This window comes from Adiantum capillus-veneris, chromosome 4 (assembly GCF_014529385.1).
Source record: "Adiantum capillus-veneris isolate H3 chromosome 4, ASM1452938v2, whole genome shotgun sequence".
In the NCBI taxonomy this organism is placed as follows: domain Eukaryota; kingdom Viridiplantae; phylum Streptophyta; class Polypodiopsida; order Polypodiales; family Pteridaceae; genus Adiantum; species Adiantum capillus-veneris.
In genome coordinates this window covers 136281304-136298513 of record NC_140934.1, presented here as the reverse complement: position 1 = coordinate 136298513, position 17210 = coordinate 136281304, and the positions used below count along the sequence as shown (strand labels likewise).

The following is a 17210-nucleotide window of genomic DNA, read 5'->3' as shown; positions in this document are numbered from 1 at the left end:
AGAGAGAGAGAGAGAGAGAGAGAGAGAGAGAGAGAGAGAGAGAGATGCACCAACATGTAGAGCTTCAGTCGTGCGGCTGTATAAATATTGCAATTTGGAGTTGGAATCTTGGCGGAAGCAATCAACGAAGAGCACGACGTCATGCACATGCACGACGTCATGACCGTGAGCGTTGAGCTGTTGATACCGATAATTACTTTCAATTTCTATACTTCCCTGATCAATTATATGCTGCCACGTAAATGAGTAAGTATAGGCTGCCACGTAAATAACGGAAAACCTTTCTTAGAAGTCAAGTATGAGGGCGTCCACGATGCTCCTTTCATCAATCATTCATGACTTACCTTTCTTCTGTGCTCTCTCTCTCTCTCTCTCTCTCTCTCTCTCTCTCTCTCTCTCTGCCTGCCTCTCTGCGGTTCTATTCTCTTCTCCTTCTTCTCTCATGACTCATGAGTCATATATGCGTAATACTGGCTCGCCAGGACGGTATATGTCCCATGAAGACAAAGGGTGGAAAATACGACGAAGGTGTTCATAAACAAAGGCATCAAGCCTTTTATGATTGATCAATCAATGACGGGATGTCCATCGTTACTAAATTTGTATTGATCTCTTGAGCAACATCTCCATCCCTTATGGTTTTCCCAGCTAGCTGTCCGTCAGGTGGATATGGATACTGTTGGGCGAGAGCTGAGGTCTAGTAGGAGGTATGATAGATTTGGGAACTTTCTAAAACATTCATGACATTTTCTCACAAAAAATACAGTTTTACAAACTTTTCAGTTGCCTGACAATATGGAAAATTGACAATTGTGGTTAACTTCATTCCTTTTTAAGAATGTCCATGCCGAGTTTTGCACTAGCTGGTGGCTACAACGGTGAGTTTTTTGAAACTTCATTCAAGTTTCTATTTGAAGTCTGTTTTATCTCATGCGATGTGTACCACAACATTATGATAAGGATAAGGTGCCCATTGGGTGGGACACGGCTCCTAAACTATAGTGTGCTATGTTTAGGGTCTCCGAAAAATAGGTCAGGGCACCTGTAATAAGAGGACGTGCTCGGATTAAGAGGAGAAAATTATAGTCCCTTATTATAGTCAGTAGAGTGGTATTAGAACTTTAGTAACACTTCTTGTGGGTGTTGGAAGGGCTATCATTGCTATTTTTAGCACTGCTGCCATCTTTTTGGCAAAAAACATGCAAAGGCAAGACAGCTTGGAAGGGCAGAAGGGCAACGGTGACCTTCACTTTTTGTTGTGCAAATGACCGTGAAAAGGAGTCCCATCTTATGTTTGTTGATAACTTTCACTTGTGTAGCGATGTCGCCGAGGACCAATAGAGGGTGACTTGAATGTTTCTTTCTCTTGCACGTTGTTGTCATCGTCGAGGACTTTGTGTTTCGTATTTTGAGAGGTTTTTCCAATTGGAGTACCCAATTTTGGGCACCCTCTGCGGTGTCAAGCTTCAGATATCGGCTTTGCTTTTCCAAGAGTTCTGATTGTGGGCTAAGAGGCGCTAAAGCTACATGGTAGTCATAGGGTCTTATACATGGACCGCCAATCACATGAAGAGCAATATTTAGAGAGGACTCAATGAATATGACTCACTTATAAGTTTTTTTTCCCCATTGCTTTAAGGGACTATAGGATGGTGTAGCAAGGACACCGATGTCAAGGCTACAAGCCTAGTCTTTTTTTTCCAAGTCTACACACCATGCCATATACTTCTTCTGTGATGGCAAGCCCTCTTAATTGTTGGATTGGTTTCATTATTTGGTGACATTCTTTTCAATCAGTAACCGTGTATCAAGGAAGGTTTCAAAAGCGATAAGGTCCTAACGTTGATCTAAAGTTTCTGTTATGATATCTAGGGTGATGTGCAAGCTATCTCGTAAATGTAGATTTCCTGCATGCATTTGCTATGGAAGGTTTGACGATTTTTCCATTACATATGATCTAGGTGAGTACGAATCATAATGTTGAAGACATTAATCACCACTAGAATTGTGCATATGGCACAAATGCCATAAACTCGCAGAGTATCATTGTTTTTCTCACAGTCGAACATGAGCTCCAACAAATTTTATCATGTTTGCAAACTCTTGGATTATTAGTTTAGTATTTGCATAATCCATTTCAAGGTATGCTAGTTCCTTTTACAAGCAAGGACACATGAGCTCCAACAAATTTTATCATGTTTGCAAACTCTTGGATTATTAGTTTAGTATTTGCATAATCCATTTCAAGGTATGCTAGTTCCTTTTACAAGCAAGGACACTGAGTGTGCCATAAAACTTTCCACTTATTTTTATAAAGGGTATCAACAAGTACGATGGGTACCTCTAGTTTTTCTCCAACTTTTCTCTTGTAAAATTCTCCAAGATGAATCTCTAGAGATGGTATGGTGAATGTAAAGCCTTGGAGAGAGTGCAAACCAAGATCCCTTCTCACTAGATTAGGACACTAGGAGTGTATAGTTTGGATGTAAGCCTTGATCATAGATACAATCTGCTTTGGCAACTGATCAGTTAGAGGAATTGTATAGCCATATAGAGACACTTTATTTTTTCAAGTAGAGGTAGGGTAAAGTAGCCAGTTTAGGGACGGTTTACAAACAAGACTTTTACTTTTAATATTCTTGGGGGATATCTAATCATTTTGAATATTAAAAATTGCATCAGAATCCTCATGAAAAGATGAATATGATGATACCAAGATTGATATTTTTTACGGTTTTTTTTCAATGCTTCACTTGAGAAACTTTATTTTTGACCTTTTTAAATGCATTAGAAACTCTCAAGGCCCAACTTTGGTACACTTTTCAAAAAATCACAACAATTAGACACATAGGAAAGATTCTAAGAATATGCCAATTTAATTCTCTGAAATTGGAGGCGGGTCCGTTCCAAACTTGGGGCCCAAAAAAATTTGTCTCTAAATTGGCTACTTTACCCTACATACTAATTCAGATATCATGTAGACATGTCTGACCACAGAGAACCATCCGTTTAGTTCTACGGAAAAAGTCCACGTACCCAAGGCTCTTTATCTTATAAGGAGAACAACACATATACTCCACATGTGGAGAGTAAATGTACCCATGGACTTCGACTTAGGACACCAAATGTTTTTAGTGTCACAACTAGGTCGAATGGTTAATCATTTTCTTGATTGATTTTCATTAATTTATCATCATTTAGTTTATGGAACTGATAGTTTCTAGAGTAATTAGAGCATCTCCTTTGGTGTTAACTCTTCTATTTTTTTGATATATTGGAAGAGAATCCTTTTGGCCAAAGGTAAAATCTCTTTGGAAAACAATGTTGTGAATTTTTTTTAATGTGTAGTCCTTGCTATGAGTAGATACATCCATGCATGTGTATAGGATTCACGATATTTTTCAAGTGGACCAATACATCTAACACAAATTATATAAGAAAAATGTTGGTGCCCTTGTGAAGAGATTTTTCATTGATGTTCTCAAGGATAAAAACTACTCTTCAAGGGGGGAATAATATTAGGAGAAGGGTAAGATGCCCTCTATGTGGGGCACGGTACCTAGGCAAGGCCAACTGTAGTTTGCTATGCTTAGGGGTCTTTTAAAGATGGACCATGGCACCTATAAGAGGAGGTCGATAGGTGGAGCAGAACACAGGTCCCTCAATCATTACACAAATCAAGTATACATATTAATAATGGTGGACATTTCAAAGAGAGTAGCATGATTTCACATTGACAAGACTACAAGGCTTGTAATTTGCATCCAAACTTCCGTGTGTATGAGTTTGCTTGTACTGCACACATAGACTAGGGATATGGCATATGTTCAATTGCTTATAGGTTTTTAGGAGACACAATTTTGACTCTCCCCCATACTTTTGTATGGCACTTTGGTGTGACGTGTACTATATGGTCTACATTTCCACTCTTTGTTTCGTTCCATGACAAAAAATTTAACTATTCACATTGTTTTCTTGTAGCTCTATAAAAACAACATTCAATGTCTTGAACACTTGAATGAGACTTGTACTAGATTACCAGGTTAGTAGTGTTTTGCACTTTGGTTTTGCTTCTTGGTTTTAGAATTTTCCATTGTTTCCCTTTAATTTGCTTTCGCCACATGTTTAGATGCTCGATGTGCATCTTCCTATGTGTTTAATATGTAAAACATGTAAATTGAACACTCAAAGAGAGGAGCATGAATTCACATTGACAAGATTACAAGGTTTTTAATTTGCTTACAAACTTCCGTGTGTATGAGTTTGCTTGTACTGCACACATAGACTAGGGACATGGCATAGGCTCAATTGCTTATAGGCTTTTAGGAGACACAATTTTGACTCTCCCCCATACTTTTGGATGGCACTTTTGTGTGATGTGCACTATATGGTCTACATCTCCACTCTTTGCCTCATTCCATGAAAAAAAATTAACTATTCACATTGTTTTCTTGTAGCTTAATAAAAACAACATTCGATGTCTTGAACACTTGAATGAGTCTTGTACTGGATTACCAGGTAAGTATTGTTTTGCACTTTGCTATCGATTTTTGTTTTTAGAATTTTCCATTGTTTCCCTTTAATTTGCTTTCGCCCACATGTTTAGATGCCTGATGTGCATCTTCCTCTGTGTTTAATATGTAAAACATGTAAATTGAACACACTCCATTATAAAAATGCCCAAATTTTCATAGAAGGCCCTCTTTCCTATTTTTTTTAAAATGCTTCTCTCTACACTCCATTATAGGTAAACATAATGTTCCCGATAAAATCCTATGTGAAGTCCAACCAAGCCAGACTTTCCAACCTAGAATAAATTGATTAAACATAAAAATCTAGGTGATTAGTCACAATGGCACATGTAAGATGATGGAAGAGTATTGTCCCCCTAACAATAACTAGAATGATAAGAGAGTGTGCAAGGCCGCTAGCTAATGCCTTCTTACACATTCTAGCAAAAAATGAATTTTTGTTGTTCCCCTCATCAACAAGGTTATAAGAATGGCTTCTAATTGGTCTCTACAAGAATAATCCAAGAGTCTGTAATTCCTCCTATGAGTTTTGGGAGTCTCCTAAGGCCTTATGTAGACCAAAAAGAAAGACACTTACAAAAATAGTCTAAAAAGCTGAACTATATGTATTGAGATCACAATTTGAAGAGAATAATTTTCTTGTTGTATGTTGCACCTTCCTAAAGACACATGTATTGTGATGGTGGAATCTCCCCGCCCCCACCCGGTCTTACACCCTAAAAGAAGGGTATCTTTATTCCAATCTAGCAAATGTGTAAAGGGTTTTTTTACTAGTCTCTAATCACACATGATAGAAAAGATTTTTTAAGGTGAAGCTCTCGGAATGAAACATAGTTTAAATTTAGTTATCACCACAAAAGCTCACCTAATTTTGAATAGTTTCAAACATCATAGACAACAAGTAGCCTTGGACAGAGTGCAAACCAAGATCCCTTCTCAGTAGATTAGGACACTAGCAGGAGTGTATAGTTTGGATGTAAGCCTTGATCCTAGATACAATCTCCTTTGGCAACTTAGCTAGAAGAATTGTACAACCATATGGAGACACTTCGTTTTTTTCAAGTAGAGGTAGGGTAAAGTAGTCAGCTTAGGGACGATTCACAAACAAGCCTTTTACTTTTCATATTCTTGGGGGATATTTTGAAAATCTAATCATTTTGAATATTTAAAAATTGCATCAGAATCCTCATGAAAAGATGAGTTTGATGATACCAAGATTGATATTTTTTAGATTTTTTTCAATGCTTCACTTGAGAAACTTCAATTTTGACCTTTTTGGATGCATTAGAAACTCTCAAGGCCCAACTTTGGTACACTTTCCAGAAAATCACAACAAGACACATAGGCAAGATTGTAAGAATATGCCAATTTAATTGTCTCTAAATTGGGGGCAGGTCCGTTCCAAACTTGGAGACCAAAATTTCAGGGTTCAACAAGTACGATGGGTACCCTCTAGTTTTTCTCCAACTTTTCTCTTGTAAAATTCTCCAAGAGTCTCTAGAGATGGTATGGTGAGTGTAAAACCTTGGACAGAGTGCAAACCAAGATCCTTTCTTACTAGATTAGGACACTAGGCGTGTATAGTTTGGATGTAAGCCTTGATCATAGATACAATCTGCTTTGGCAACTGATCAGTTAGAGGAATTGTATAGCCATATAGAGACACTTTATTTTTTCAAGTAGACGTACAACTAACTCAAATATCATGTAGACATGTCTAACCATAGAGAAACATCTGTTTAGTTCTACGGCAAAAGTCCACCCAAGGCTCTTCTTCTTATAAGGAGAACAACAAATATACTCCACATGTGGAGAGTAAATGTACCCATGGACTTTGACTCAGGGCACCAATTTTTTGTAGTGTCACAACCATGTCGAATAGTTAATCATTTGCTTGATTATTTTTCATTAATTTACTATCATCTTGTTTATGGAGCGGCTAGCTTATAGAGTAATTAGAGCATCTTTTTTGGTGTTAACTCTTCTATTTTTTTGATATCTTGGAAGAGAACCCTTTTCGCCAAAGGTAAAATCTCTTTGGAAAACCATGTCGTATAGTTTTTTAATTTTGAGTCTTTGCAATGAGTAGATAGATCCATGCATGGGTATAGGATTCATGATATTTTTCAAGTGGACCAGTACGTCTAATGCAAATTATACTAGAAGAATGTTGGTGCTCTGATGAAGAGATTTTTCATTGACGTTCTCGAGGACAAAAACTACTCTTCAAGGGGGAAGTAATATCAGGAGAAGGGTAAGATGCCCTCTATGTGGGGCACGTTACCTAGCTAGGCAAGGCCAACTATAGTATGCTATGCTTAGGGGTCTTTTAAAGATGGGACATGGCACCTATAAGAGGAGGTGGATAGGTGGACAAGAACAAAAGTCCCTCAATCATTACACAAAGTAAGTATACATATTCATAGTGGTGGAAATTTCAAAGAGAGGAGCATGAATTCACATTGACAAGTCTACAAGGTTTGTAATTTGCATGAAAAATTCCGTATGTATGAGTTTGCTTGTACTGCACATATAGACTAGGGACATGGCATAGGTTGAATCGCTTATAGGTTTTTAGGAGACACAATTTTGACTCTCCCCCATAATTTTGTAGGCACTTTGGTGTGATGTGCACTATATGGTCCACATGCATTTACACTCTTTGCCTCACTCCATGACAAAAAATTTAACTATTCACATTGTTTTCTTGTAGCTTAATAAAAACAACGTTTGATGTCTTGAACACTCGAATGAGTCTTGTACTGGATTACCAAGTAAGTAGTGTTTTGCACTTTGCTATTGCTTTTTGTTTTTAGAAATTTCCATCGTTTCCCATAAATTTTCTTTGATGACATGTTTAGATGCTTGATGTGCATATTCCTTGGTGTTTAATATGTAAAACATGTAAATTGAACCCACTCCATTATGAAATGTCCAAATTTTCATAGAGGGTCCTCTTTTCTATTTTTCCAAAATGCTTATCTCTCTACACTCCATTATAAGTAAATATAATGTTCCTGATAAATTTCTATGTGAAGTCCAATCAAGCCAGACTTTCCAACCTAGAATAAATTGATTAAACATAAAAATCTAGGTGATTAGTCACAGTGGCACATGTAAGATGATGGAAGAGTGTTGTCCCCCTAACAATAACTAGAATGATAAGAGAGTGTGCAAGGCCGCCAGCTAATGCCTTCTTACACATTCTAGCGAAAAATGAATTTTTGTTGTTCCCCTCATCAACAAGGTTATAAGAATGGCTTCTAATTGGTCTCTACAAGAATAATCGAAGAGTCTGTAATTCCTCCTATGAGTTTTGGGAGTCTCCTAAGGCCTTATGTAGACCAAAAAGAAAGACACTTACAAAAATAGTCTAAAAAGATGAACTATATGTATTGAGATCACAATTTGAAGAGAATAATTTTCTTGTTGTATGTTGCACCTTCCTAAAGACACATGTATTGTGATGGTGGAATCTCCCCACCCCCACCCGGTCTTACACCCTAAAAGAAGGGTATCTTTATTCCAATCTAGCAAATGTGTAAAGGGTTTTTTTACTAGTCTCTAATCACACATGATAGAAAAGATTTTTTAAGGTGCATCTCTTGGAATGAAACATAGTTTAAATTTAGTTATCACCACAAAAGCTCACCTAATTTTGAATAGTTTCAAACATTATAGACAAGAAGTAGCCTTGGACAGAGTGCAAACCAAGATCCCTTCTCAGTAGATTAGGACACTAGCAGGAGTGTATAGTTTGGATGTCAGCCTTGATCCTAGATACAATCTCCTTTGGCAACTTAGCTAGAAGAATTGTACAACCATATGGAGACACTTCGTTTTTTTCAAGTAGAGGTAGGGTAAAGTAGTCAGCTTAGGGACGATTCACAAACAAGCGTTTTACTTTTCATATTCTTGGGGTATATTTTGAAAATCTAATCATTTTGAATATTTAAAAATTGCATCAGAATCCTCATGAAAAGATGAGTTTGATGATACCAAGATTGATATTTTTTAGATTTTTTTCAATGCTTCACTTGAGAAACTTCAATTTTGACCTTTTTGGATGCATTAGAAACTCTCAAGGCCCAACTTTGGTACACTTTTCAGAAAATCACAACAAGACACATAGGCAAGATTGTAAGAATATGCCAATTTAATTGTCTCTAAATTGGGGGCAGGTCCGTTCCAAACTTGGAGACCAAAATTTCAGGGTTCAACAAGTACGATGGGTACCCTCTAGTTTTTCTCCAACTTTTCTCTTGTAAAATTCTCCAAGAGTCTCTAGAGATGGTATGGTGAGTGTAAAACCTTGGACAGAGTGCAAACCAAGATCCTTTCTTACTAGATTAGGACACTAGGCGTGTATAGTTTGGATGTAAGCCTTGATCATAGATACAATCTGCTTTGGCAACTGATCAGTTAGAGGAATTGTATAGCCATATAGAGACACTTTATTTTTTCAAGTAGACGTACAACTAACTCAGATATCATGTAGACATGTCTAACCATAGAGAAACATCTGTTTAGTTCTACGGCAAAAGTCCACCCAAGGCTCTTCTTCTTATAAGGAGAACAACAAATATACTCCACATGTGGAGAGTAAATGTACCCATGGACTTTGACTCAGGGCACCAATTTTTTGTAGTGTCACAACCATGTCGAATAGTTAATCATTTGCTTGATTATTTTTCATTAATTTACTATCATCTTGTTTATGGAGCGGCTAGCTTATAGAGTAATTAGAGCATCTTTTTTGGTGTTAACTCTTCTATTTTTTTGATATCTTGGAAGAGAACCCTTTTCGCCAAAGGTAAAATCTCTTTGGAAAACCATGTCGTATAGTTTTTTAATTTTGAGTCTTTGCAATGAGTAGATAGATCCATGCATGGGTATAGGATTCATGATATTTTTCAAGTGGACCAGTACGTCTAATGCAAATTATACTAGAAGAATGTTGGTGCTCTGATGAAGAGATTTTTCATTGACGTTCTCGAGGACAAAAACTACTCTTCAAGGGGGAAGTAATATCAGGAGAAGGGTAAGATGCCCTCTATGTGGGGCACGTTACCTAGCTAGGCAAGGCCAACTATAGTATGCTATGCTTAGGGGTCTTTTAAAGATGGGCCATGGCACCTATAAGAGGAGGTGGATAGGTGGACAAGAACAAAAGTCCCTCAATCATTACACAAAGTAAGTATACATATTCATAGTGGTGGAAATTTCAAAGAGAGGAGCATGAATTCACATTGACAAGTCTACAAGGTTTGTAATTTGCATGAAAAATTCCGTATGTATGAGTTTGCTTGTACTGCACATATAGACTAGGGACATGGCATAGGTTGAATCGCTTATAGGTTTTTAGGAGACACAATTTTGACTCTCCCCCATAATTTTGTAGGCACTTTGGTGTGATGTGCACTATATGGTCCACATGCATTTACACTCTTTGCCTCACTCCATGACAAAAAATTTAACTATTCACATTGTTTTCTTGTAGCTTAATAAAAACAACGTTTGATGTCTTGAACACTCGAATGAGTCTTGTACTGGATTACCAAGTAAGTAGTGTTTTGCACTTTGCTATTGCTTTTTGTTTTTAGAAATTTCCATCGTTTCCCATAAATTTTCTTTGATGACATGTTTAGATGCTTGATGTGCATATTCCTTGGTGTTTAATATGTAAAACATGTAAATTGAACCCACTCCATTATGAAATGTCCAAATTTTCATAGAGGGTCCTCTTTTCTATTTTTCCAAAATGCTTATCTCTCTACACTCCATTATAAGTAAATATAATGTTCCTGATAAATTTCTATGTGAAGTCCAACCAAGCCAGACTTTCCAACCTAGAATAAATTGATTAAACATAAAAATCTAGGTGATTAGTCACAGTGGCACATGTAAGATGATGGAAGAGTGTTGTCCCCCTAACAATAACTAGAATGATAAGAGAGTGTGCAAGGCCGCCAGCTAATGCCTTCTTACACATTCTAGCGAAAAATGAATTTTTGTTGTTCCCCTCATCAACAAGGTTATAAGAATGGCCTCTAATTGGTCTCTACAAGAATAATCCAAGAGTCTGTAATTCCTCCTATGAGTTTTGGGAGTCTCCTAAGGCCTTATGTAGACCAAAAAGAAAGACACTTACAAAAAAAGTCTATAAAGCTCAACTAGATGTATTGAGATCACACTTTGAAGAGAATAATTTTCTTGTTGTATGTTGCACCTTCCTAAAGACACATGTACTATGACGGTGGAATCTCCCTGCCCCTCCCCCCTCCCTGCCCGCAACCCGGTCTTACACACTAAAAGAAGGGTAGTTTTATTCCAATCTAGCAAATCTGTAAAGGGTTTTTTTAAACTAGTCTCTAATCACACAACATGATAGAAATGACTTTTTAAGGTGTAGCTCCCGGAATGAAACATAGTTTAAGTTTAGTTATCACCACAAAAACTCACCTAATTTTGAATGGTTTGAAACATCATAGACAACAAGTAGCATTGATTATCCATACAATAAATTAGAACTTTCCTTGCATCACAAGACAACATCCATATCCCATTGGTAATCAAAACCTTTATCTCTCTATAAGAATGCATGTAAGAGTAGTCGTTCCCTTCTAATGGCAGAGATATTATCACTCAAACAATCATTGATAGATAAATCACCATAATCGAATCATAACTTCCACAACCCTTAAGAAGACTAGCAATTTTTTTTTGATAATTTGTATTCCCTTGCAAAATTGGTAGACTAGTCAGCTCACCATCTTCACCTCCTCTAGCTTTGAAACCCTCGTGCATCTTTTGCAATCCATCTTCACTAGGAATTTCAGAGTCACCATGGAAAAACACTTTATCTTGTGCTACTTCATCCTCATCATTAGAACCTAGACATGGAAGGAAAATAACATCTTTTTGAATGGCACAATCCTCCATATCATCATCTATCAAAGATCTTTGAATTTGTGCTTTATACAACTGTGTATATGGCATAGGGGTAGAGCCTCTTTTGATATCGACGTCTAGTGCATCTATGCTCCCATAACATAATTCTTATATACATAACTATTTATGGTTAAGTCCTATGCTTGAATTTCTTCATAGATTCATGTGTCACTTGCAGATCCTTTCTTTGTATGTAGTAACCTTTCTTGCACCGCCTCTAGATAGGCAATCTCATCAATAGAGGTATCTTCACTAGTTGAATCATATCCATATAACCTATATAGAAAAGAATCAATAATAGAATTCTCTTACTATTTTCACCATCATCTTTGTATAATTCTCCTCTACAATAAGCATAGGTTCATGCATTTGATCATAAATATCATTTCTTATGTCAAAGGTATCTTGTCATACATCAGCCATAGAATAACAAGCATCCTCAGACTTTGACATTATCACTTGGATTGCTAATGGTACAACCACTAGCTTTAGCAATCCCCTCCCTCCCATAATTTTTTTAAAATAAAGTAAAAATAAAAAATCAAAATATAAGCTTCAGTTTTGACATGTTATGTTTCTTCAACTTGTGTTGTATTGCCAATTGCATTAACCTATGCAGAAAAATCATCCTACAAAGAATATGCATCTCTCACTACTTTGAGCTTTGCTACAACCTGATCCTGAACATCTATCTAAATCAGTATACTTTGGGTCTATTCATGAAAACCTACATTTTGTTTAGCATTGTATATTCTATTTCTAATTGTATCATGACCCCATATCCATATAATCATTCCTTTCTCACAAAGTAGCTCCTTTCAATTACTCCCATCTTTTCTATATTCTCTAGGAATATATTTTTTTCCCCCCAAACTCCCAATAGTGAGTGTATGTATTGTATTCATCAAAATAATGTACAAAGAAACCTCAAGCTTGTGTTGAACCTTGATGGATCTTAGATTACATTAGACTTCTCAAAGAGGCAACCCACTAGACCATCAAAATGGCGTTGATGTCCCAATACTTGTCACTTGAGTCCTTTCTTTTACTAATGAAGACAATCAATTCCTTGCTTTCAAGTACTATCTTTGTGAAGCTAGCAGTTACAAGAGCATTCTCAAACACCATATGGTTCCTAGCCTTCCAAATTTCATTGAAGTAGCAAACCCTGATGATTTGAGTACATACCAAGAGCGTGTGGCTCTTCAACCACATAGCACCAATGAAGAGGTCATTCTTAGAGAAACCTATCCTCCATTTCCTTTGAACCCACTTGCACATTTTCCATGCTAGGCTGCTGATAGCTGCGTAGTCCTTGCATAGGTGAGGGGGGTCCTCACATGCCAATTTTTATAGTCATTTAATTTATCTAATCGAATCCCTATAGCATAAATTTTCACTCCTTTTGGTAGGGCCCCACATAGTACCTTCCATATAAAGAACTTCATGGAGATGGGGGCCATTGTGGATACCATAAGTTCTTCATTATCATCCCCCATCTTTCACCTGGCCACTATTTTATTCATTTCTTGTTAAGGGAGAGATCGAACCAATGAGACAAGTCTATCAGAAAGAGGTAAACATCCTTGGTAATTGGTTTTCCAAATTTCTTCTTCTTGGGCCAAGTAATATACGGACATACAACAATTGTCAGCCCTTCTAGAACTCTGATTGCCATCAGTCTTTCTATCCCACTCAAATTGAACTGAGAAGCTAGTCGATCAATACCTTTCCATCTCCTGTTAATGTTATCCTAGAAACGTTATCCTAGAAACGAACCAGATGTCTTACAAATTTATTGTTCATCCTTTTGGATAGTATGTCCCCTTAAAGAGGGTTCAATGGTAGGTTACAAGCTTTAGAGTGCCAAAGGGACCAGTGTATGATCGATTTTTGGAAGTAAATGGTTAGATCTCCCCACTCTAGTGCCTCCACTCCTCTATTGAACTTTTGTACTAGTTGCCTCGATGTACCTTTGAGTTAAAGGCTTGACTATTCATGGGTGATTAGGTTGTCATGCATCTCCATACCTTTCCACTGGGAACCTTGAGAGGAAAGCTTAGCCTTCCCAATCATGTCCCTTACTGTGATATCCATACCTAGTTTTGTTCAAAGTTTCCGTAAAAAAATTTGGCACACTAGGCCTCTGCATGGATTATCATAACAAGAGACAAGCATGTGGTTTCATAAATTAAGTTGAAAGAATGGCTTAGAATCTTATGATATCCTGAATTAACCAAGAATGTGATTACAATGATTGTCACATATTAGAATGGTTTGAAGAAATAACTATTTGATCTAGGGTAAGCTTGTTTGATCACTATGGAAAGTTATCCTTGGAAAAGGAATAGGGCATGCTCTTGCAAAATGGATCTCGTGGTTAGTGAGAAATACCACGTTTGGTGGAGAATAAGTTGTGGATTGTGGAGTTTGCCTCTTGCAGTTAGTGAGTACGTATCGCTAGCACCAAGGAAAATTTTAATTGCTGACTTCACGGCTAGCAAATAAGAAAACCTTTGCCAAGGCTATTTTGATTAGATAGAGAAAGTATAAGAGTACAGGCAAACTCATGAAGTTGGATAATTCCTTTTGTTAAAATATAGGATTATCTTCATTAGACCCTACTTGAGAAAGTTTGTTTGGGTGATGTTTGAAGGGTTGTATAAAAGAACCCATGCCTAAAGTTAATGAACCCTGATTGTACATGTAAAAAAATATGGTAGTAAATAAATAACACTAGGAATGGATGAATTTGGCATGGAAAGTGGGAGACTAGAATCCAAATGGAACTATATCTACACAAGGGTGGACCCATTTAGTTGGATACTTTTCATAAGTCTACTTGCTAGAGTTAATGCTAAGTAGCATATCATATCTAGGACTTTATGAATGGCGGCCGTGCCTCTTAAACGTGGGGAAAAAGGCGTTGTTTATAGATCCTAGGTATGTCAATGAAACTTTATGTTTGTAATATAGGATCTAGCTCCCATTAATACCTTTGATTTATCTACCTAGCTTGTGGTATATGAACCTTACATTAACAAACATGAAGGATAGATGATTTCTTCTCTCATATTGCTCATATCCCTGCTTATGTACTTTAGAGTAAGGCGTCATCATTAAATCTTGAGAAAAGGAAGATGAACTATCAAGTCACCCTAAGCTCTAGGTTGGGAGACATACAATGATTTTCTCAAGGAGGAAATTCACTATTTGGAACATGTCATTTCAGCTACTGGGTTGCAGATGGATAAATCCAAAGTGGATACCTTTAGGAGATGGCCTTCTCCAAGAAATCTAGAAGAGCTATAGATTTTCTTGGGATTAAGATTTTGATCAATGATTTGTTCAAAACTATGCTCACATTACTGATCCAATGATGAACCAACTAAAAGCCAAGGAAAAAACGTTTCAGTGGGAGAAGCTCAATAGAAAAGTTTTGATTCTCTCAAAGATGAATTAGCTACACCTTCTATTTTAGCTATCCTGGATTCTACAAAATCATTTGCATTATCAATAGATTTTGTGGAAAGAGTTTGTGTATCAATAGATTGGTGCCAAATTCTTTATGAATGTCATGGAAATCCCAGTGCAAAGTATGCATGCGTAAAGAAAACTTATTGACTCATACGATGAAAATTTTACTAGCCAGGTTTACACGTGTATTTTCAATACTATGTGTTGCATTACCAAAAATGTCAAGTGAATAAAGCAGAGTGCTTGAAAGCAGGAGGTCCCTTGCATCCATTGAAGATTACTAATGGTAAATGGGAAAGTATCTAAATCAGTTTTAGTATGGGTCTACCAACCACTGTACCAGGTCATGACTTGGTATGGGTAGTTTTAGATCGATCAACTAAACTTTCCAAGTTTATTCCAACCAAGTCCACAATTAAAGCACCAGAGCTACCTAAGCTGCTTGTTAATAATCTATATCGAGTGTATGGATTCCCAACAATATCATGTGTGATTGTGGTCTCAAGTTTAATAGATTTCTAAAGGGCTACATTTACATCATCGGATACATAATTTAACATCAATACTACAGGTGATCTTGAAGCGGATGCTCAAACTTAATGTGTTAATAAAGGATGAGAAATATCAACAAGTTACCTTCTCAGAAGGGGGCCAAAACCTTAACTATCTTCGAGATATTTTGTGTCTTATAAAATACTCAAGAAACTTGGAGATTTGTCTACAAACTCAATTTACTTGCACACTCTCGTATTCATATGGTATTTCATGTAAGTCATTTACGTAAATGCTTTCATAGGAACGACAATGTCATTGACCAACAAAATTTGGTCGGATTTTATTGAACCTACAATCCAATCGCATGAACATGAGTGCATTTTGGAATAGCATGATCTATGTATGCGTCTTCATGTGCGTCGAGATGCATTTATTAAATGGAAAGACAAATATGATGAATGCGCCACTTGGGAAAACATTAATGTTCTTAAGAAAAAAATTCTCTTTTTTTTTTCAAGGGCAAAAACGCTTCTCCAAGGGGGGAGTAATGTTAGGCCAAGGGCTAGAGGTCAGGTGCTAGTTTGAGCAGAGCTCACGGGTTACCTATATAATAAGGAGTAGAGGCTAAGAGGGGAGATGGATTCTAAACGTTGTGGCCTCACAACTTTTTTCCTTTGAGGCATAATATGCTTGCTCGTTTTTGACATCCTTACTTTAGCTTAAAGCTAAAAACAAATCCTTATATTAAAAATCAATCAGAAAATAATTATCTCTATTCGTTCATGGGGGGTCTCCAAAGTAGATGTAGTGCTATACTTCTTGGAATTATGTGGGTGAAGCCAATACTAAGGAGTTTAGAAAGTTTTCTAGACCTCAAACAGTTTTTTGCACAAAGCTTAACGAGTTGTTGATTAGAAGTTATGATGATTGTTTGACAAGCGTCTTTCCAACTGATATCCAATTGGAGCTCCTCTTCAATGAAAAAATTATGGATACATGTGACTCTTAAAAGATCAATAAAACAGGGTTGTCCACTTGCCCCTCTAATGTTAGCTATTGGATCCCATTATCTAGTAACATTACTCGAAGACAGTGTTGCTAAAGGGGAGACTCAAGGATTGGATTTTCCTAACAATGACCAACTTTTGGCAAATCCTTTCATGGAGTACCCCATGCTTTCCCTTAAAGCATGCCCTCTAGTTATTCGAAAAGTTGTAGAAATTGTTCTAATGTATACCTTAGCTTCAGGGTCAAAGTGTAGCATTGAAAAGAAGAGATTAATCTCTCTCTCTGAATGAATCGTTCGATCCGTCAATGTGGACCGAGGAGATAGTGTCAAAAGGGAAGATATTTCAACACCTAGGAGCCCCTCTGGGAATGGATGTAACTCACAAGAAAATATTCCTATGGGTTATAGAGAAAGTAAGGGATAAGATGCAAAGGTGGGAGCATGTGCTTCTCCCCTTTTTGACCAGAGTGAAGGTAATCAATCCATTTATGCTCCCCTATATAGCCTTTACTGGTCATTTACTTAACTCGGGGGGTGCACCTTTAAGAAACTATGCATATAACGTGCAAGCAAAAGGTATTAAAAAACCCCCGTTTACGTACATGTTTAAGATAGTAAAATGACCCCTTTTTCTTCAATAATGTACAGGTTTTTCTCTAAAATCAATTAAAAAACCCTTTTGTTAAAATGTGCTTCTTTGCTAAATCTCTCTAGTATTGTCCATATTCCCGTATTCCCATGGATGG

General features: G+C 36.9%; 1 long non-coding RNA gene across 2 annotated transcripts in view; it reads left to right on the top strand.

Annotated features, from left to right (window-relative positions):
- The first annotated feature begins 356 nt into the window (after positions 1 to 356).
- LOC147460029 (uncharacterized) overlaps positions 357 to 17210 on the top strand; it is a 70316-nt gene continuing 53462 nt past the window's right edge. Inside the window, exons 1-3 of one of the 2 annotated variants that reach the window (XR_015187744.1) lie at positions 357 to 707; positions 7246 to 7306; positions 10033 to 10093. This is a non-coding gene — a long non-coding RNA (uncharacterized LOC147460029). The remainder of the gene's footprint in view (positions 708 to 7245; positions 7307 to 10032; positions 10094 to 17210) is intronic. The other variant, XR_015187745.1, reaches the window with a different exon arrangement.